General features: G+C 35.5%; 1 long non-coding RNA gene across 1 annotated transcript; it reads left to right on the top strand.

The window, feature by feature from the left end:
• The first annotated feature begins 264 nt into the window (after positions 1 to 264).
• On the top strand, positions 265 to 2,154 carry LOC113279820. The gene is made up of 2 exons (XR_003325680.1): positions 265 to 825; positions 1,755 to 2,154. It is a non-coding gene; the product is annotated as an uncharacterized LOC113279820 (long non-coding RNA).
• The last annotated feature ends 20,280 nt before the right edge of the window (positions 2,155 to 22,434 follow it).

A 22,434-nucleotide genomic window follows, 5' to 3' on the forward strand; every position in this document is an offset into this window, starting at 1 on the left:
GCAGCCTTTTAAACAATTTTTGTGAAGAATAAACGTATCTTGTCTTTTTTTTTTTTTGTGAAGAACAAACAAATTTATGGTCTGCGGTTTTGAAATGCAGATCTCAAGTAAACGAGCTTCAACTTCTTTATCCTTTCGAATTCGGATTATTATCATATTCGTGTCCATCAGTGTGTTGATTTAGAGAAATGAAATGGAATCAGGGATAATTGATGGTCATGGTGTCCATCCGTGTGTTGATTCAAACTCAACAGAAAGGTAAGTTGAGTTTAGGGTTACTTTAATTAACTCTGTATTTGTGTGAAATTGATTTATAGATTGATCAATTAGTGATGGGTTTTCTTTTAATTAAATTTTTTGATGATGTATATGGTTTAATTTCATTTTCTATAATGAATCAATTGGGAATTAGGGTTCATCCCAAATTAGTTGTAGTTGTACTTGTAGCTAGGGATGTGTTGCATGACAGGGATGTATTTGAAGATGTTGTTGAGCCATGATTTTTTTGAAGTAAAGATGTATGTTTAGGTGTTGACCCCGGGTACCATTTTCATTGAAACCCTTGAATGATTTCTTTCTGTTTATTAGTATAACTGATTCGATTTCTTATTTTCTTGAATGTTTGATTTTGATTCCGGGAGTCTGATATTTTACGAGTAGACAAGGAAGTAGTCTAGCATACCTGGGTATAAAGTGTTTGTTCATATGCCTCAATGGTGTTGGAAGAGAGCTCGTAAGAGGAAGAAAAGCTAGTGTTTATACAAGTCAATCTATGAAAATCTGATCTTTTGCTTTGAAGGATAATTAAGATTTCGGACCACCAAGGTTAGTACTCAAGTGATACACTTATGAACTGCATTTATATTTCTGCTCGTAACATTCACGAATTCACACTTATGAACTGCATTTATATTTCACCAGTTTTGATTATTTGAGCAAAATCATCAAAATGGGTGTTAGCATTTTAGAAATGAAAGCTAGAGTTATCTGCTTTTGTGCTAATAGTTCTGGTTGTAAATCGATGAAAAACATTTGGGAATTGTGTTGGTTATTGAGGATGGGACCATTGGGGTATCAAGTGCTTTGGTTAAATACTTGACAGTCTCTATCAATTCTCATTTTGAGTTTAGAATGCACCTACAGTTAAGATGGTAGGTGAATGGATTTTGGTTGCTTGTTAAAAAGTGAATATCTGCACCAATTTGTAACTTTTAAGCGAGTAGTATATAAAAGTAAGATTTTGATTCCCTTTTATGCTTTACCATACATGAGTAGGTTTGAAATTTCCTAATGTCTTGGCATTTCTGTTGAATCTTATATGTAATAATGTACATGCATGTTTAGTATGTATGGTTTATATTATCCATAAGAAATTAGGATAGATATTAAATTAAGAACGTTAGTGGTAGAAATGAGGATGTGTAATTAAGGAACCAGTTGATGTAGCTTGGATGTATGGGTGATATAGCCTTATGTCTAGACTGTATAATTAAGTTGGTTGCAAACTGTTAGTTAATTCACTATCATTTTAACTCAACTTGTTGACACACTTCTCACTATCATTTTTTTGATTATTGAACGTTACTAATAGATTGGTAGCATCTGTTTTATTTGCACCGTCACTGCTCATCTGGTGTTGTTTACAGCAATGTTCTCTACACCATTTTGAGCAGCAAAATGAGTGAATTCACCCATTTTAATTAGTATGTGAATATGTTCTTACTTGTCTGTAAACTTGTTTGTGTGACTCGCAGATATTAGAGATCATCTTATTACAACTGATTGCATACATGGAAAGGTGTGCAACATGATTTAACAGTCAACTTCTTTCCTTTGCACGAACAACAACATAGGACGGGCTACGTTATTTTGTTTGACGAAAATGCTGAATTTGTGCTTGCTAAGTCATGCCTAAGTTAATATTTTTATGGTATCATCGACGACAATGTATCTCATAATCGAAATTTGGTCTATCAAGAAGAGGATGTTCCATTTAGTAATGAAATCCAGTCAATCGCACTGGAATGTGTACGTTACTGCTACATTTTTAAGGGAAATGTATTTATGAAATATATCATTTTGTGGTATAATTGATAACTTTGTAAAAAGATATTTTTATTTGGTTGTATTGATTTATATATAAACCTTGATGTTTTTTTTTTCTTTTTTCAATTGCTTTACAATTTTTATGGTCAAACTTCAATGAATACAGGTGCATCATGAATAATACCTTGACGAAACTGGTTTCATCCTCTGCAGAATGAAAAAATAAACATTATATAGACTAGGATGAAAAAATGAGATTTCTGGCCAGGGTGGAACTGGTTTCATCCTAGCCTGGTTACATTATGACCAAAAAAAATATAATACAGGCTAGGATGTAACCAGTTTCATCCTAGCCTGGTTACATTCTGACAAAAAAACTTTATACAGGCTAGGATGTAACCAGTTACATCCTAGCCTGGTTACATTCTGACAATTTTTTTTTTTTTTTCAACCTGCAACTCTGAGAATAGTTTTATACAGGATGAAACCAGTTACATCCTGCATATTCAAACAAAAATATATTTTTTTTTCAAGATGCATCTGGTTTTCATCCTGCATATTCGGACTAGATTGTATGAAATATCATGAAGTTAGCATTAATTTAAGTAAAAGTTTCATATTAATTGACCTACAATTAAGAAATACACATCCATGGATGAATCCAGATGATCATAAACGCAGACAAAGATAAAGTTTTACAAACAAAAAACTTAAAATTAATTTACATTAATATTTTTTTGTAAAATACTGAAATAAAACGACATTGTTAATCCTTGTTCAACTTCCATCACATACTTTCATCATTGAGTATTCCATATACAAGATGTACTCATTTTGTGATCATCTTCTTCCTTAGACTACACCCCATGAACAAACAATACCAGAATCAGCTGATTCTCTTCAAATCATTTTGTAACTCCCTTGAAAACTCCACAAATCGAGCAAACCTGAAATCTATTAGTCATGCCATTGTAGCACCCACTTCAAAACTTCACCAGCTCAAATCACCAGAATTGCATTCCTCAGACCGGCTTGGCTCTAACCATCCTTTCCTTTCCAACCCTTCCATCACCAACTACAACATCATCTCCATTTCTATCACCTATAATTTCAGCTCCATCTCGGATTCATTTCATCATTCAGTATTCATTACCAGCAGTAACACCGTCACAGATTCATCATTGCCTGTAGAAACCCTTAATATCACATCTTCTTAGCACATCTTCTCAGCTCAAATTATTATGCAATTTCATTCAATGTTCTCAACCAAACACCAATTCAAACCAAACCCAATAAACCCATGAACATCTTCTCTTCCAACAACCATCAGTGACCTCAAACATAAATATGAAATATATACCGGTTTAAACAGGATGAAACCGACTTCATCCTAGTTTACAATGAAAGAAATCTAATTCACTCAATCTAAAACAGGATGCAATCAGTTTCATCCTAGTTTAAAATGGCTGAAAATTCAAATTCAACCTAATCTAAAAATGACAAAACCAAATTCAACAAGGTTTAAAAAGAGTGAACCCGAATTTAATCCATTCCAAACAATTTTATCCTTGTTTACAGTGAGTGATACCTAATTCACTATATGAATTTAATCCATTCCAAAAATTAAGTTATATCAATATGTAAACTATATGAAACTAGTTTCATCTTGCATATTTTGACAAAAATACAATTATATACTTATAGCACAGTCTACAACTAGGTGAAATTGGCTCCTAGCTGAGTATTTTGACGAAAATTAAGGTATATCAATGTATAAACTATAAGAAACTATATTCATCATGCATATTTTGACGAAAATCTAGTTATATGACAGTCTATAACTAGATGAAATTCGTTTCACCCTGAGTATTCTAACGAAAATTAAGGTATATCAATGTGTACACTAGATGAAAATGATTTCATCCTTCCCACCAAATACAACCCAAAAAAACCAGTTTCATCCGTGTTTAAACTTTCATGAAAATTTTTTCAGCTCAATCAAAACATGATGAATCATTTATCAATGTTTAAATTCAATAAATTTCAAACTAGATTTTACATAAGCTTAACATAGATGAAACGCAAGTCGTTAAGAAAATAGAAGTAAAAATAAAATTAGGGTTAGGAGACTTACGTGATCAATGATTATCAAGAACCAATCCATATTTTTGAGTTCCCATTTTGTGAATTGACGGATTTAAAACCTAATTTAGCTTCCTGAACTTATGAAATTGAGAAACTTTAACGAAATTAGGGCATTAAAAATATTATATGGTGGTGGAATTCTAAGTCAGTGGTGGTGTTTTCAATTCAAATAAAATCATGGATCAATCAATTTACAACCCTAATCTGCAATTCGAGAACCAAATGAAGATAATAGATGGAGATTAGGGCTTTAGGCTTATTGAAAACGATGATAGTGGTATTGGAATTGTTGACGATCGTGATTGTAACCGTGAGGAAAGTTTGCGAAGGTGGTGCCGGTGGTAATTCTTAGGGAACCTGAGTGGTGGTGCCGGTGGAATAAGAGAAGCTTCCGATGGTGAATAGATTTGGTTTCGATGGGTTTTTGGTGCTAATGGTGGAGATGGAGAAGATAACAAAGTGGTGAAATGGAGAAGATAACGAAGTGGTGAAGGAGAAAACTAATAAGGGTATAAAGGTCTGTTTCATTTATTTGTTTTGACTGTCCATTTGACCCAGACGAAACTTCTACCAGTCCATATGGCCCAGAAAACTTGCGTTTTTGGCTATATAGCTCATTTTCTGCTTCTTTTAACCATATCTATACACAAACTTCCTCAAAAAAAAAATATGTATATATAAATCAGAAATCCAAATTTCTAATTGATTAAATGAAAACTGAAATGATTAAATTACCTTTGGAAGTTGTTGTTAGAGGTGGTGGCGCAAATCTTAGAAGGAGGTTGCAACAATATTGGGAATAGGGCTGAACATGGTTTCGGTTTTCCGCTGGAACCGGACCAAACCAGACCAATTAGAAAGAAACCAAACCGAACCATTTCCTAATGGATTGGTTACGGTGTAGAAAGTGAAAAACCGATAGTGTTGGTTTTGGTTTGGTTTGACCTCTAAAACCGAACCAAAAACCATTGGAAAACCGATTAATTTTTAAACTTAATTTCTACCGTTGATTTACAAGTATTAGATTCTACCCATTGATTTAGAGGATAAATATAAACCCTAAATCTAATATTTCATTATGATACTCTCCCTCTTTCTCTTTCTCCTTCTCTAAGTCGCCTCCCTTCTCCACCGCCAACTACAGCCGCTGCTACTCGACTTTTTTCTTCCCGTCTTCCTTTTTTTTATTTGTCAATAACTAAATTAAGATATATTATATATCTTCTTTTGATCTCTAGAATTAGAGTAAGCTTTAACTATTCTTGATATTTTTTTTATTTTTTTTTTGTCTGTAAATTTGTGTAAACCAGTACTATCGGCAACTATGATTTTTATATCTGTAAATTTATGTTTTTTCTTTTGGTTTTACATAATTATTGGTTAACCAAAAACCACTGGGACAAACCGAAACCAACTGGAACCATTTGGAAACCGAACCAATGGTTAATGGATTGGTTTGGTTTAGATTTTTAGAAACCAATAGTATTGGTTTCGGTTTTGGTTTGGCTAGAAACCGAACCAAAATCGACCATGAACAACCCTAATTGGGAAGGAAAAGAGATTTAGGTTTTCTTTTTCTCATATGAAAGGGCGTGGGAGAAGATGAAAAAGCATCCTATTTTCTTCATTTTAATTACTCCGCACGCAAATGCTACATTTTATACCCATATTTATATTAGATAGGACTCGATATTTTGACTAATACCATTATTTTATTGTTTTTGTAGAAAATACGAGTGAATTCAAACCATCCTGAAAATAAATGGCTTAACTAGAAGCTAAATTGATGTTTGCCCAAATATTGCCAAAACTACTGCTTGCACCTCCGAAGGCACTTAATTTGTGGCTGGCCTGGTATATATATATCAGCAGCATGGATGTCATTTCACGGCCAGAGAACGAAATAAGGAGGCATGGGGACGTGGCTTCATTTCAACCACAATCTTGTGTGGTATTTCTTAAGTACTGAACAACATACTCTTCTGTTTGTCAAAACAAGACGAGAATATCATTTCCATGTTAAGCATAGAAGAGATACAAGTGGTAAACGAACTGGAGTATGGATCGTGAATTGCAGTTGGTAGTTCTCTAGCATTTCATCGCAACACCAACAAATTGAGTTAGAGGATGTGATGGGTTTCAGCCAAATATTTGCATGAGTTAATAGTGCACAATGAATTTTGGGACTGTGAAGACAAAAGAATGAGATGGTCCGAGATGAAAGATAATTTCTAGCAGCAGCTTGTGTTCTTGGCATGGATTGAACAGGGACTTATTTGGAGATTTAAACCAGCTGGAAGAACTGACGTAACTGCCATTGTTCATGTCTGTCTATCAAGAATGCGGAGATGGGTATGTTGGATGGATGAATCAGGAGGCATCGATTGTTTTCAAGGAGCTGGTAATTGTCGGAACAGCTACAGGCGAAAGAATTAATTGGCAGCGACTGAAATGGGTTGAACCTGTTAATGGTTTGCTGCTCTGAAGAAGACCATGAATCTGCCAGTAATGACGGGATGTTGTCGAACTTGGTTGAATTATTTTACAACTAGTGGGTGGCCAAGAATTGAAGCTGGTGCAATTGTCGGAGTTAAGAAGATGATGCTTTTGTCCGTGGACATAAGCGGAAGTTCTGTGAAAAAGTAAGGTGATGTGCTCGAGCTGTTGCTGCTGCATGCCATTGGTTCAGTATCTGCACGAAGTTGGGTTCGATTGGTGGCTGTGTAGATCGCAGACGGGAATGAGGATGGAATCAAGTTTCTACTCTAACTGAAGCAGCGACGTCGCTGGATTCATGGGGCTCATTTGTGAATTTCGAGAAGAGGACTGCACCAAATCAAGTTGCGATGGAGATGGCAGAAGTGGCTGTTTCAATTGGAGGCAGTGGTGAAAGTGATTGGCTGAGCTCAAGGAGCAAATCAATGGAGTTTTCGTGGTTTCGTATTGCAGACTAGTCTGATGCTGCTGGTTTTCCATGGGACCGATAGTATAGAATCTTGGTGGTACTGATGCTGTAGTCAAACGGAGAATGTATGTGGAGTTGTGGCAGCGAGACAAGGAGCTGTTCGTTGACAGAGACTGAGAAGTGGGAGAATGCGTATCGGAGTTGGCTAGTGACCCGATTTTGGAGTTGGGTTCTGCTAATGGACTGGGCCTTGCAATTTGCTGGGTCATATCTTAGTCTTCGCAGCAGAAGATATAAAAAGGCTTCAGTAGAGACATAAAGCGGAGGCCGGTTTTGGGGAGTTTTCCGTCTGGAAACGAAGACGGATGCAACTGCTTGTGTTGGAGGAGGAGAATACAAGAGAAGAGGAAGACGACTTAGCACCGAGTGACGAAGGTGACAGCTTTTGATTTTTCTTTCTCTTGTCAATTTATTTTTATGGATTTTGAGAATCATATTTACATGTTTTACTAAGCTTTGTAGCTAGGGTTTTTGGTGAAAACTAATTAGATTATGTAGATTCAAAAGATAATTCTCCGAATGATGATTTAAATGATTAGTAATTTTTCTTCAATATGCTTGGTTAATAATTGCATAAATACTTGAATCGATCAAATATACTTTTCATTTGATACGCCGTGTTTGGGTTTGGTTCTTTGACGGCGTATGCTATAGGATTGATATTTGATTCTTTGAGACTATATTTTGGTTAGGTGGCTCTATCGTTTATTTATTCTTTTAAATTGATGTGCCATGCTTAGTAATGTTTGATGGGACATGCTTTGCGATTTATAAATAAATCCCTAGAATTGTCAACTTAGAAGCGGAGGAAATTACAACGGCGAAACAATTTTATGGAGTATACGTATTAGAAATGAAATATGAGTTTTGCATGATTAGGTTGGTGGAAACCATATTCCCTAGTTACCGTCTTTCACATTAATTTTAGTTCATTCTTTTAATTTTTGTTCTTCGTACACTCAATTCTAAAAATTCCAAAAACTTTATCACATTCAATTAGAGATATTGATTATACTATTTCCACCGCTCCTCGTTGAAACGACCCGTACTTTCTATTGTCTACATTGTAGACACCGTGAAATTGCGGTTATCACATATAGGGTTCTTCCGGAATCCCATCACTCCTCAACCACAGCCCTTGTTTTATGCATTAGGAAGACAAATCAGAGAACCAGCACTGGCAAAATCATACCCGTAATTTGAGTTTCACAGTACCGATTAATTCTAGAAGTAATTTGATTTATGGAATCCTGATTGACCTGAGAACTAAACCAAAGCTTAAAATCGTGGTGAACATCCTCATTACCAACAAAATGGAAACTTTGTGTTCCATGTTTCATGATGTAAAAGGTAGGAAGACGAAGAATTCGAGGGTAGAGGAAATTGAGTAGGCATAGAAAACGATTGGGCGTCCACGGTTAGTCATTATCTCCCTAAAATCTAAGACACACCTGTGGAGAAAGGGTGCGGTCTGGATAACCACAACCATGGATTTATCTTTTCCAGGAACATATCCTGACCACTCTTACATAGGCATAGTTATCCAAACTGTGCTATGTATTCTTGATGGCATTTGTCTTTTTGTATGTTGTGATTAAAGCGTTTATTGAGTATGTCATCAAGCTTTTGCTGAAAAGAATCGTCTGTGTTGGTATCTCTGGTTTCTATGGTGTTTTGTGGAAGAAATCATAGCTCCGGTTTAACTAATTGAGTCAGATCTTAATGTTATCCAACCTTCTAGACATTTAAAAAAAAATCAAAATTTAAAAAGTCAATTACACATGGAAAGTTTATTTCTCGTGTTTACTCGTTTGGTCAATAGCCAGTTGTTACACTTACCTTTTACACAATTATTCTCTTCCAATTTGTTTCCTTGATGATAACAAAAAATATTCATGTCAAATATACACTCCAAACTCTAATTCTTATATTCTCTTAAAATTAATATTTCTTTCTCATCATCCTAGCCTCGGAAATCCTACAACTTTTCTGCATAATGGAAGAAGAAAACCCAGTTCAGTGAGTGACATGCAACTTTAGATCTTGGAGACTCTAATGAGGCAGTATTTTGTCAACAAGAGAACAACAATCGAGACGAAGAAGAATCCGTATTGAAGGAAAAATGAACTATCAGACTGTGGAGAAATTTATTAAATTTAATGGCCTTTCATGGCACCAACGGATCTAAAAATTGTGGAGGTCGAACCAAACACAGTGATCTTTAAGTTCAACAACTGGTCCCTCTTGATTAAATTTATTGAGGAGAGGCCATGAAGCATCAATAAACATCTACTAGTTGTCCATGACTATATCTCAGACATGGTTTACACTGATAATCAATGGGGTTTTTAACAATTTTGGATCAACTCAAGTGTCTTCTACTTGAAATATGAATGTGGCCTATGTCACTAAGATAGGTGAAGGAATGGGAGAAGTAAAATGAATTGAACCTAAGGATGTTATGCCTTTTGGTAGTGACCCAGTTAAGGTTTATGTTAACATCGAGCTCTCCATTCCACTTAGAAGAGGAGTCAAAGCTATAACCAATGCAAGAGTTACTCGTTGGCAAAAAAATTTCTAAGAGAGACATCCTTACAGCATATGCCCAGAATACTACGTCATCAATCACTCTAAAGGCGCATGTAAAAGATGCGGAAATATTCTTGGCCAAAGCTCATGAAAACCATTTTTGTTTTGAAAGCTAGCAATATCATGAAGAACATTTCGACTATCAGTACCAATATCGCTCTTTTCTCCAAGAAAAACTAGAAGAAATTTGTCAAAACTACTGTTTTTGTACTTCCTAAAGACGAAGAACTAGATGTAGTGATAAAGGAGGAGGTGGCCTATAGCAGAAATGTTTGTCTTCCTTTAGTGATTCTGTCAACTGGTTGCCCCTTATCCTCAGTCGGGCTCCTAATAGCACTTGCCTATGAAACGGTAAATCTGCCGCTTTTGCAACTGTTTCTTCTAGTTTTATTTCAATGACTCCAAAATGCCTATAAAACTCAAAAGCAATGTAAAATACATAATTCACATGAAAAATAGCAAAGAAATCATAACCAATCGATAGTAAATCAAGGTGTTTAAAACACCTATCAAATTCTCCCACACTTAGACTTTGCTAGTCCTCGAGAAAACTAAACTAAACAAAAGCCAAAATAAAATACAGTACAACTCCATTTCGTCGAGGTTACATTTATACTTAGCATGTATAACAAGCCTTTAAACCCATATGTGTCCATAGTGGACGAGTTATAGTCTCGTGAGGGTTTACGAAAGGTATACCCACAAAACCCAATCCTCCAACTTACAAAGCGTTCCAGCGTCCCACGCATCCAAAAAGCTAGGAGAACATGAGGGTTCTCAACCTATTATCAAGAAATCAGAAATATAAGAGAAAATTGACATATAAAATGCGATTAATCGAAGAGTGTGACCCGGTCAACCTATGCCATAATGAGAGAACGCGTGTTTGAGAGCGACCAATAAGCATTTCTCCTCGACTTATGCCTCACTTTAAAGGATTTTATGATAATTGCACTCAAAAAGACGGCTTTTTTATAGGTCTCACACGTGTACACGTAGGAACGAAGAGAGAAATCCTACACACATTGAATGGTGGGAAGGAAACCTTCCGAAATAATTTCTGGAGACCCCACAAGATTGTGGAAAATAAAAGTATTTTTATGGTGATCTCTAAGAAAGGAAATCAACCACTATTATCGAGAATGAGATTACTTACTCACCTTCACATCCGATTGCCAATGATGATAACACCACTCTCACAACATCTAATAGAAACGTCTTCGGTTCGTCGTCTTCATCTTCTCGGCTTCGTCTTCGGCTTAAACTTTTGATAATAAACTCTTGAACTTAGATCATTGACAATTTGTAACTTTTTTATTCAAATCCTTGTCGCTCCCTGTCGCTTGAAACTTCCTTATATATATCTCTCTTCCCCCACAACTTATTAAATAAACAAAAACTAAAGACAATAATAAAAAAATTCTCTTGTCTCATTTTTTTTCTTTTTATTTTTTTTTACCGAGACAAGAAAAATATACAATACAAAGTGAAAATATAAAAATAATGAAATAAATATGACCGTGGGAAAAGTACTTTACCACTTGATTCTTCACAACTTGTATTGTCCACATAGCACCTCTGAAATTTTGATATCAACACATACATTCATATTACTCACAACTGGAAATAAGTAAACTACCTGCATAAAAAAAGGAGAATCAGGTATATTCTACTCTTCCTTGTTTTAACTTCTGTTTTTTAATTCTCTATTTTTAACATATTAAATTTAGCTTCCTAGTTTGCTTTATTCCTTGCTTTGTTGTCTTCCCTCATAATTTTGGTTTTAAACCTGCATACAATCACCCTGCGTTTCATTTTTATTGTTTGTTTTTCATTTTACTTTGTCTTTTTACTTTGGTATGTCTAGCTTTTCTAAAACTGAAACCATGAAGACCATATCGGAATGTTCAAGGGTTCAAATCCAATTCGACTAGGAATCATCTCAGTAATTTGATCAAGTCTCAAAATCCTGACATTATCTTTCTCTGTGAAACTAAAATTAATCAAGTGAAAAGTAAACATTTGATAAACCAATTTCAAAATCCCAATGAACCCAAAGTTATCTCTGGTGGCTTACTCTTGTTATGCAAGAATCGCTTTACTTGTGATATAATAGGTGATGATAACAGTATGTTTAACGTGCTGGTTCAAGCTGACCCTAGCAAACCTGAATTTTTGCGCACTTGCATGTATGTCCTTTCCAACTATAGTAAAAAGAAATATCAATTGAATTATATTAACCAAATTAGTCGATCCAACAATATTCCTTGGATTATTTTAAGTGATTTTAAATTTCATCTGATGGATGACATGGTAGCACTTGTTCCTCAACTTATATCTGGATCAACAACATTATTTCTAGTAGTGGTCTTGAAGATATTGGTTATGTTGGAAAAGACTTTACTTGGACTACTAACAATTTAGGTACTGGGTCTAAAAGATACATGATAGATTTTGCCCTAGGAAATGGTGATTGGAGTATAAATTTTCCTAAAGCTAAACTTATGCATCTCAATCAAGTAGGAAGTGATCATACCCCCATTATGTTGGTTAATGATGCTACTGTTTTAAATTGCTGGAAACCATTTAAATTCTTCTTTACTTGGTCAAATTATGAGTCATGTGATACTGTATTGCTAATGTTTGGAATATCAATGTCACTGGATCTTCTGGCTTTCAAATAGTAAAAAAATTACATTCTGCAAGATTAGAATTATCAAAGTGGAACAAACAGCATTTTGGTAACATCAACCAACAAATGATGCTCTTCAACAAGACTTAAGTATTTTGCAAGCTCAATCTCTATATACTGTTAACCATGATAAAGTCATCACTATCAACAAGGAGTTTCACAAATAGCACAAAGTTCAAAGTGAAATACAACAGAAATCAAGAGATGATTATTTCATCAAAGACATGGATAACAACACTAAATACTTCCATACCAAAACCAACAGAAAGATAATAAGAAATAACATTGATTCCGTAGATGACCATGACAAACAGTGGTCGCACATCAGAGAAAAGACTTCTTCCTAACTCATCATTTCAGAGACATTAGTACTTCTATAAATCCAATTCTTGAAGAAGGTTTCTATGAAGTATTACCTACTCATTATTTCAGTTGAGATAATATACTTCTTATCAGAACTCCAACCAACCAAGAAACCTTGAAGCATGGAAAACTAGAGTGCTCCAGGTCCTGAAGGGTTTCAAGTTGTATTTTACAAGAACCAATGGAATACCGTGGGTGAATATGTCTGCATGATGGTCTCCGGGTTTTTTGAAACCAAGCACGGTCTCAAGCGAATAAACAAAACTTATATTTCTCTTATTCCAAAGAAGAAGAAATTTATATGTGCTTCCGACTACATGCCTATTGGGTTATGTAATACTTCTTACAAGATCATATAAAAAATTCTGGTAAACAGGATGAAACCTCTCATGGAAAGAATTATCTCCCCTTATCAAGATGCATATATGTCAGGTAGACTCATTGGTGACAGGTGACAACACAGTGATAACTCAAGAAATATTTTCATTCCATGAAGAAGAAAAAAGGACAAGTTGGTTGGATGGTTCTAAAACTAGATATGCCCAAAAAATTTGACAGACTTGAATGAGATTTTCTAACTAAAGTTCTCAAGTACTTTGGATTTTGTGATGATTTTTGTCAGCTCATTCATCAGTATATCAGTACTACCTCCTTATCAGTGATGCTAAATGAATCTCCTTGTATTTGAAAAATCGGGTAATTATCATGTCAGACACAAGAACTACAAAAATCTAGCAATTTTGCATCAACACACAAAATTCGCTTATTTCACATGATTTTCATGTGAAGACGCAAAGTTATCAATTTTTGCTCAATTTGGCGTGAAGCATAGTATTTCGACTCATATTAGTTAAAATCTAGCTTACCTAAGCATGGAGTGAAGACATCGCATGATTAGTTACAATAAAATCCTAATTAATTATGGTCGAGAAACAAATAAAATTGAAAGTTACGGTTAACCGTGACCGCCTAAGTCAATCATGGGTCAGTTCCGACCACTTAACTTGGACCGACAACCTGAGAATCCTTGCACCCATCGTGATTAATCAGGTTTCATTGAGGTGTCTGGTCACCCCTCAATATTTTGGCCAATCAGAATGCTCGAAGCTGACTTGACAATCTCTCAATGACCGACCAAAATGGCTAAGCAAGCTGTTTAAAATGTGTACTTTGCACATGTGACCGTCCATGTGAGTCGCATGTGCCAAACCGGAATACAAACATTAAAATTGAAATCCGTGGTGTTTATAAACGTTGCAATGTTCAAGGCTATACCTTAGCAACATTCATGCATTGTAATTTACGTTGCAAATTGCATATAGCGACTTTCACACTTATAAACGTCCCAAAAAAGCGTTGTGAAGTTTAAGCTTAAACCTAAATCACATTTTTTCAAGCGTCGCGATCATTATAAAAGGAATCTGCGACTTCTAGGTTGTCCATTATGCATAAGATAATTCATGAATTCCTGTAAGTATCGAATTCATGTATGTGGCTGACTTCAATAGTTAATTTTAATTGTGTTGTTTGATTCTACTTATTAAAAGTGTCGTACATTGGTTTTACCGACCCATCACGTGAGATTCACATGGTAAGTCACATTTTCATGAAACTTGACTTACTACTCATGACCCACCTGAGGTGCAACTCACACTTGATTGGTCAAAATATCTATTTCCATGTAGGCCTCACACACGTCCTACTGCACGCACTTAGACAATTAACAAGAGTATATGAGTAGTGGATGTGCAACCGCATCTAGTCCTACCCCCAATAATAGGGACAAGGTTTCACCACTTTACCACAATATCCACCTTCACAGTTCTTCACGACTTCCACTTCCTATGAAATCGGGATGTATAATTATGACTCTATAAAAAATGATTTTTAATATTTCAAATGGGGGTCATCACAAGTATCCAGAAAACATAGAGAATATACAACTTATCATTTACATGCAAGTTATATCTCCTAATGCACAGTTATACACCATCACATATCACAGAGTCTATCACTCTGATCTCAACACTTCCTCTACTTACCTCCCTAAGACCAACCCCTCTCCTTCCTTTGTGACCGAAGCAAGACCGGAACAACCATTTCTTGGTTCAGGCCAGAATTGTACAGATTGATCTCTCGAATCTAAAATATTCAATGTGCAGTATATTTTTTTTAGGGTTTGGACTCGTTTCTCATTAACTTGCCCCATTTTTACTCTTTTTACCAGAATCATTTTTTACTCTCAAACAACTGGGAGATACGTAAGAAGAATAGGTTGTCGAAGATTAACAATTTTGGGTTGTTCTTACTCGGAGATGTGAGCTAAAATTTAGTTGAAAGATGCTACATCTGCCACTCACAAGATGTTGAGGGTGTTTCATTTTTTCGTAGGTGAGAGAAAATGATATCTGTCACTTAACGGTAGTAAACTTTAAATTGATTGACACAGTTGGAGCAATAATGTAATTCCATATGGACAGGCGGTGAATGAGCATATAGAGATGATGGACTGCCTTATCTACAAGTAACTAGCGCATTATGCAAATGCCGTTAAGACGGCTTGTTTTTGCCACATTATAGATGAAAAAGAAAGATACTACTTCTTTTCTTAAGATTTACTTACAAATGAGAACTTATAAGGTCGATTTTTTTTGAATTCAGGAAGATGTTGTACAGTTGTAGACACTAAACATTACTGAGAGTGATATGAATATAACAAAATATAACGTATTGAGCAAGTATTTACACCTCTGTGGTATAATATAGTCTTGACTCTTGATCGGTATTTGCACAATAATTTCAGAAAGCTAATTAATGAACAATAAATAATACTAATAATATTAATGAAAAATAAACTCTCTACAATAATTTCGACTCATCTAGATAGGTCAGAAATTATTATAACTCAGGATGAGGAGAAACATATAACAACCAAAAGTAGATATTTTTGTGTTTCCCTAAATATGCAAGTACGTGCAGAGAGAAAAAAAGGACTCGTGTAAAACCTTAAATTTCAGAAGTTGTTGGATTTCTCGAGTTTGGAGATTTAAGTCCTGTTGGAATCATTGATGATTTATGCCTGCACAACAAATAAAATCAAACACGAAACAAATAACGTTATGGCTGAGTCGCTATCTAGGTCGCTTTCTTTAAGACGTTTCGCGGCTCTGCCCAAGATTGTGCAAGCAGTTCTTCAATGGCGCGTCGTCCCCAGGATAAAACAGCCGAGATCAATCTCTTACACAATCACTCTTGCACGGTGAGAGGATGTGAAACTTCTACACTTCATTCTTGCTCAGAACTCTTTAGAAAAAACCAAAGATGATCACACACTTGTTTTTTGTTTCTCACAAACAATTCATTTTTCTTTGAAAACCCAAGAGACATAAAAGAAAACTCTCTCACTAAAAAATGTTTCAACAACTCTTCAAGTTCTTTTTAACACCGAAACATAAATGAAAAAACTCTCTCATAAGAAAATGTTCTACAACTCCTCTAACACTTTTCATAAAAATTCTGATTTTATTTTAATAGCCAAGGAAATAAATATGAGTAAATGAAGGACATTCTTAAGATGTTAATTAGCTTCATTAACCCACTCAATTTGAAAACTGTTTTTGGCATTAAAACAAAATAAATTCGTTGTTTAAAGAAAAGAATAATGATCACATTAAAATCATTTAATTGTGAGAATAACATTCGGAAATTAATTAATATTTTTAAAACATATATCTCAACAAGTCCACCTTATGTCGTGATTGTTTCCTCATTGTTTTCTCCAAGTGCTTTCAGCTAAACAAAACTGTTTCCGTGTGGCACTGGTACTGCCCATTTCCGACTGTCTCTATAACTTTCCCAGATAATATGTGCAATTTGTGACTCTATGTCATAACGGAATACGTACCCGAATTTATTCATCAGTAAAACTTGATCCCCTTCCAAAAGAGCAAATAGATGAGGATTTCGTTTCATGTATCTCGCCTGTATAATGCACTCTTTACTCCAACAAGGATCCTTCGTATACAATTCTTTGGTGTTATAACTACTGTTCGTCTTTAGAAACCACAAGTGCCAAGGCCACCTTCCAGGTTCGATATATTCATTAACAAGAACAGCTTAATACGGAGTGTACGGTAACAGGGTTGTCGATCACACGGGGTCTGGAGCAAGCGGAATTCCTCGTCCACCAAGTCGAAAGCCACAATATGATCCTCTGATCCCGAGTGGAGCCAATGAAGTGCCCCATTCGCCAACCGCTGCCACTTCCAAGCCTATACACCTCGACCTGTCCCTTGTAGGGAGGTTTACCTCCGTACGGAGACTCGTCATAGGAAATCTTAAGAACCTTGTACTCATTACTTATCGGGTGATATCCAAATCCACGTACAATATGTTTCTTCTTGTTCGTGCATATCCCTGGAAGAATATTCACGATGAGCCTTTGTACCTTCCCTTGGTTGATAAGCAGATCAATCCATTACACGAACCAACTATATCTACAAAACCTGCCTGAAACTTGAGGCTGATCCTCCTTGTTTTGTAGTTTTCTTTTCTTGAATTGATCTCATTACCGCCGTAATGCTCAGCATAATAGAGATCTTGTCCGTCAAAGCAGCTAACGAAACTCATCATGGCAGAATCAAGATTATCGTCGTCGCTTGGCTGATGCAGCTCCTGGTGTATTAGTCCATGACCGTGTTGACGTTGAAGATGTATTAGCATGAAGCCGAATGAGATCTCTCCAATCTCTACATACTCTTTTACAGTCTAAAACTAACTCGGTCGGTAACCTCGAAAATATATTCAATTTGATATCTGATGGGAGACAGTTTAGATGAGATTCTTCTTCCATCTCGTTCTCCTTCGGAAAACAAAAATTCCGGTGTCGCACATGATGATCTATTTATTAGACAACTAGCACTTCTTATTACCTTTTTTTTTTTTTTTTTTTTTTTTGGAGTTATAATTGGTTTACGAAACCGACTTAACTTTGGTAAATTTCGAACTTATTCTTACACCGTACGGACACTCATATATTGTCCGAAAAACGAGAAATTCATAGGAAAAATACATGGTTGGACTACCAATGTCAGCAGTTGCTGCAGCTACTTTAGCAGAAGCTTCTTTATACCACTTACGGGACACAGTGATCTGAAATTCACACGCACACACATGTTGAAATAGTGTTCGAATCTTTCGATTCAGATAACAAAAAGAGAGATTACCTGTTCGTAAAAGAGGAAAAATTGTTTGAGTGGTTGTTGGGAGTCCTCCGAATACAATCGAGTTCTTCGAACAAGATACGATAAGCTGTCGAAATGATCCAGAATTCGTGTTAAGAAGAAGAAGATTTATTTCCAAATAAAAGAATACGACAAATTAACAAATAAAGGAAAGAAGAAAAAGAAGAGAAATTTACAGGAAGTGTGAACAGAAGTTGATGGTCGCCGCCATAGAAATCATCCTTTTAATTTTAAATGAAAATGCGCTCTCTATCAATTTCGTTTAATCCATTCTGACTCCTCACTCACTCAGCAAGGAAGACGATCAGATAGAAAATGGTCCGACCGGACACCGGAGACCAAAGACACCTTTCTTTTCGGCTGATTAGCATCTGACTCCACCGTGTCTAATTAGATGTCAGTCTGACTTACAGACTATTTGTTATTTTTCCAACTGAATCGATTCTTTCGTGCGGCACCAGCCGGAAATGCTCGACACCCCCAACTTTTGCCCCCACTCAAATCACCTGGCAACAATCCACACCTTAGATTTTGCCTTGGACCCCACCCCTGGAGAAAACAGGAAGCCGTTAAAAATTGGTCCATCATACCAGGGTGCCCTTCCCTCTAGATGCAGAAGCAAAAGTATAGACCTGAGACGACAACCTTTCCTATCTTCTGTAACTGCCTTTAATCATCAATAAATGCAATATGTGTTTTATCAAAAAAAGAAAAAGAGAAAGGAAACGAACGTAGAAGAAACACCGGAAGACAAGATCTCGACAGTTGACATGGAACTTTTGTGATGCTGTAGATGGTGGAATAAAGTTAATTTTTCGGGACCAAATAGTATGAAGCATGGACACGGCTAGAGGCTGCAGTAGACAATTTGACACGGACGCAATGGCCTGAATGGTCGTGCTTCTTGCATTTGGCTAAGGTTGTTTTAGGAATCAAGACTATCTATAGTAAATACCAAGATTCGACTGTGCATCATCAAACCTAGTGAAATAAAAATATAGAAATACAGGTTCATAAAAGTACTAAAATAAACAAGCCTTCTAGTTTCTACCAACTCCAGTAAGTAAGTAAAACGCATAAAGTCCTTGTCAAAGCAAGGCAGAGAATGCATCAACCCGCCCATGATATGAGTATCATCGACGGAAATGGAAGCACATAATCCAGCAAGCGTGGACGGAAATCGATCGATTCTACAAAATGATTCCATTAAAAATAGTTGATAAAATTAAGAAAATACAATATCACTTAAAACGGATTTACCTGTAAGTAAATTAGTTGCATCGTCATCGTTTTCACATTGGGATAGCTCTTGAAGTGCTGCTCCCAATTTGTTAAGGTTGTCATGGTCTCGAGGAGCTAAGAGTTCTCGTGCCCGGGCTTCTGCCAACAACCTCTCAAGGTAATCATATCGATCGTTTCCCCTTCGTGGTATTTCAGCCGCCATGATTAAAAGCTAGCAATATATCAACTACTAATCATTATCTGTACTCAAATGTTAAATGAGAGAACCGATATAGTTTAGTCTATATGGATATGAGGGTTTGCTCTTCTACCGGAGAACATCCTATATTTTTAGATAACAGAAAACATTTTTGTTTCGGGTTCTCTTTCTCACACCCACACCCCCAGAAACAGAAAATGAGAGGGAAAAAAAAATCAAAGAATCTCTCTTGTTAGCCATAGAGATCCAGTCATTTATAAAACAAAGAACTAATAACTTTTTGAAAACTAAAGAAAAGTAGCTTAGATACTCAAAGCATGAATAAATAATAAATAAAGCAAGAGAATTAATGAACTAACCTTGGAGGAAACTGATACTTACAAGAAACAGAGATGGAAGCAACAAAAAAGAAGATGATGCTAGGAGACTCAGGGAGATAGCTCCTTCCAATAATGCAAATGAAGGGAAAGAGATTTTAATTTTAACACATTGAAAAGAGAGAAACGTTACAATCAATTGGAAGTACATATTCTGGTTCTCTTTTTTCTTTTCCGCTGATCACAAGTACAACTACACACTGGCAGTGTACTTAATCTGACATTCAACTGGGAAAGGTGGAAAAAGAGGAATATCGTTTGAATTGTTCATAGTCTTTATATGACCATGATGTTTATCACGGGATTCGAACCCCAACACTGACACCACGGAGCTGTTATTGTAGTAATATGGACTTTTTTTCATTCAATGGATACCCAAGAGTTATATTATATGGGCTTTTTCCATTTAGTAGGATAACAAAAAGGGAAAATTAGGCGCATGCCCAAAAAAAATAATATTCTCAATTAATTTTTAGTTCCGTGAGACTCATAATTATATGAAATTATTAAAAATGTCTGCATGACGGATTATGCATCCGCATGACGGGTTATGCATCAGGGGTATAATTGGCAACTTAACTTGGATATAACATATTTGAAAATCCGCGCCTTGAAATTTTATAAATTTTATATCGTTGAAAATCTTTTTAAGAGAGCTACACAACGAGTACAAACAAGAATATCAAATTTTTGTTTTTCACGAAAAAATCGGAGGTGATCATCATTTTAGGAAAAAATTTCAAAAACTTGATACATAACCATTATGCAGCCACCAAAAAGGATGCATAACACATTATGCAGACAGAACAAAAAGATGCATAAAACATTATGCAACCATATTTTGGTTCATGCATTTACTAATTTAGTTATGCAACCACTACAATAATATATACGCCAAAAAAAACAACATCATAAAAAACAAAAGATGCATAACGAATTATGCAATAATTTTCTCGACTGCATAACAAGTTATGCATCCATTGTTTCGGTTAATTTCAGTGCTTACGAAAAAATTTGATGGATAATGTGTTATGCAACCATATTTTTTGATGCATATCAAGTTATGCATCAATTTTTTTTATTTCAGTGCTTATAAAAAAGTGGTTGCATAATACTTTATGCATCCATTTTCACGATTGTATAACATGTTAGATATTATCGTAGGTGCATGAAAAGTTATGCAGTCATTTTTTTTGTTAGTTTCAATACTAACAAAAAAGTTGTTCCACAACGTGTTATGCAATCATTTTCTGGAGTGCACGACAAGTTATGCAACAACTTTTGTAGATGCATAATAGGTTATGCAACCATTTTCATAACTACATAAGAGATTATTCAATCACTATGATTGACACCAAAACATCCGTAACTTCCCAACCAACAACAACAACTCTTCGAACTCAGATAATCCAACCATTATCCTTCATCCGTAGCTTCCCAATCTATTATTACCAGTTTTCTATCTTAAACGTTCTTTTTCTTATCTTAAACATTGGTGCATTTTCCAACTCCATAATAATATATAGAACCGTAAACCAATTTGCTACCCTAACTTTTTTTTGGATATAAAGCTCATTTGATAAAAAAAAAAAAAAACTTGTTTAAGAGCACGAATATATTATCATATAAGTTCATCTCTTTCACCCTTACATGGATTGGCTAGATATAGTTTTCTCAAAGGCCATAAAAATATCTAAAGAAAACTAATAAAGCAAAAACGGAATTGGATAAATACCCTTGTTTATGTTTCTCGCTCCGTAACCGCCTCTTCTCGGTAATGATTTTCTCAAATCAATCAATATATACATCTGAACTTCTCTGCAATTTCATTGCTCAAGTACACCGATTCAGCACCAGACTTGCCACATTGTTACAGGGCACAAGAAATTGCACCACGGATATGGAAGAAATGAAATAATGGCTGGGTACCTACCTAATCAACAGTTCCATGAAACAACTTGAAGCTTGATTGTCACCTCCTTCAATCACCTGAAATCTACAAGATCTGTATCACCAACAAACCCAATTTCAGACTGGAATACCAATACGAACCCCAGACGTCAAATCCACCACCATCTAAACACCAATCCCATCTGTTATTGCTGTCATCATTACCACCACCATTATTTCTTCAATTTGTAAAGATCTTAATCCCATTTCAGATGACACCAGAAAACCCTAGCTTTGATTTCATGGAAGACTTCACGAATTAACCACTGCGAACAAAACCCATTGTAAATGATATATAAACACACCACTGCAATCATTGATTTTCAACATCAAAGACAATCAATCAGTACCCCATATATCGTCACTTGTATGAACGACAACAAATTCAGGCCTCGAGTTTGATTTTCCGGCAAAATTCATGCCAACATGACTCGCAAACCCGTTGTTGTTGTTGCTGTAGAGAGCTTAGTGTTCGATCAATCACCTCGAGTTTGTTACCCTAAAGAGAATAGAGAGAAATCAAATCCACACCTGGTTGAGAATTAAGGTTTCTGTACCTGTTAACAAATCAACAAAAAAGAAAAAATAACGAAACAAAATTTTATAAACTATGGGTTTGAGAA

The sequence above is a fragment of the Papaver somniferum genome, chromosome 1 (assembly GCF_003573695.1).
Source record: "Papaver somniferum cultivar HN1 chromosome 1, ASM357369v1, whole genome shotgun sequence".
Classification (NCBI taxonomy): Eukaryota; Viridiplantae; Streptophyta; class Magnoliopsida; order Ranunculales; family Papaveraceae; genus Papaver; species Papaver somniferum.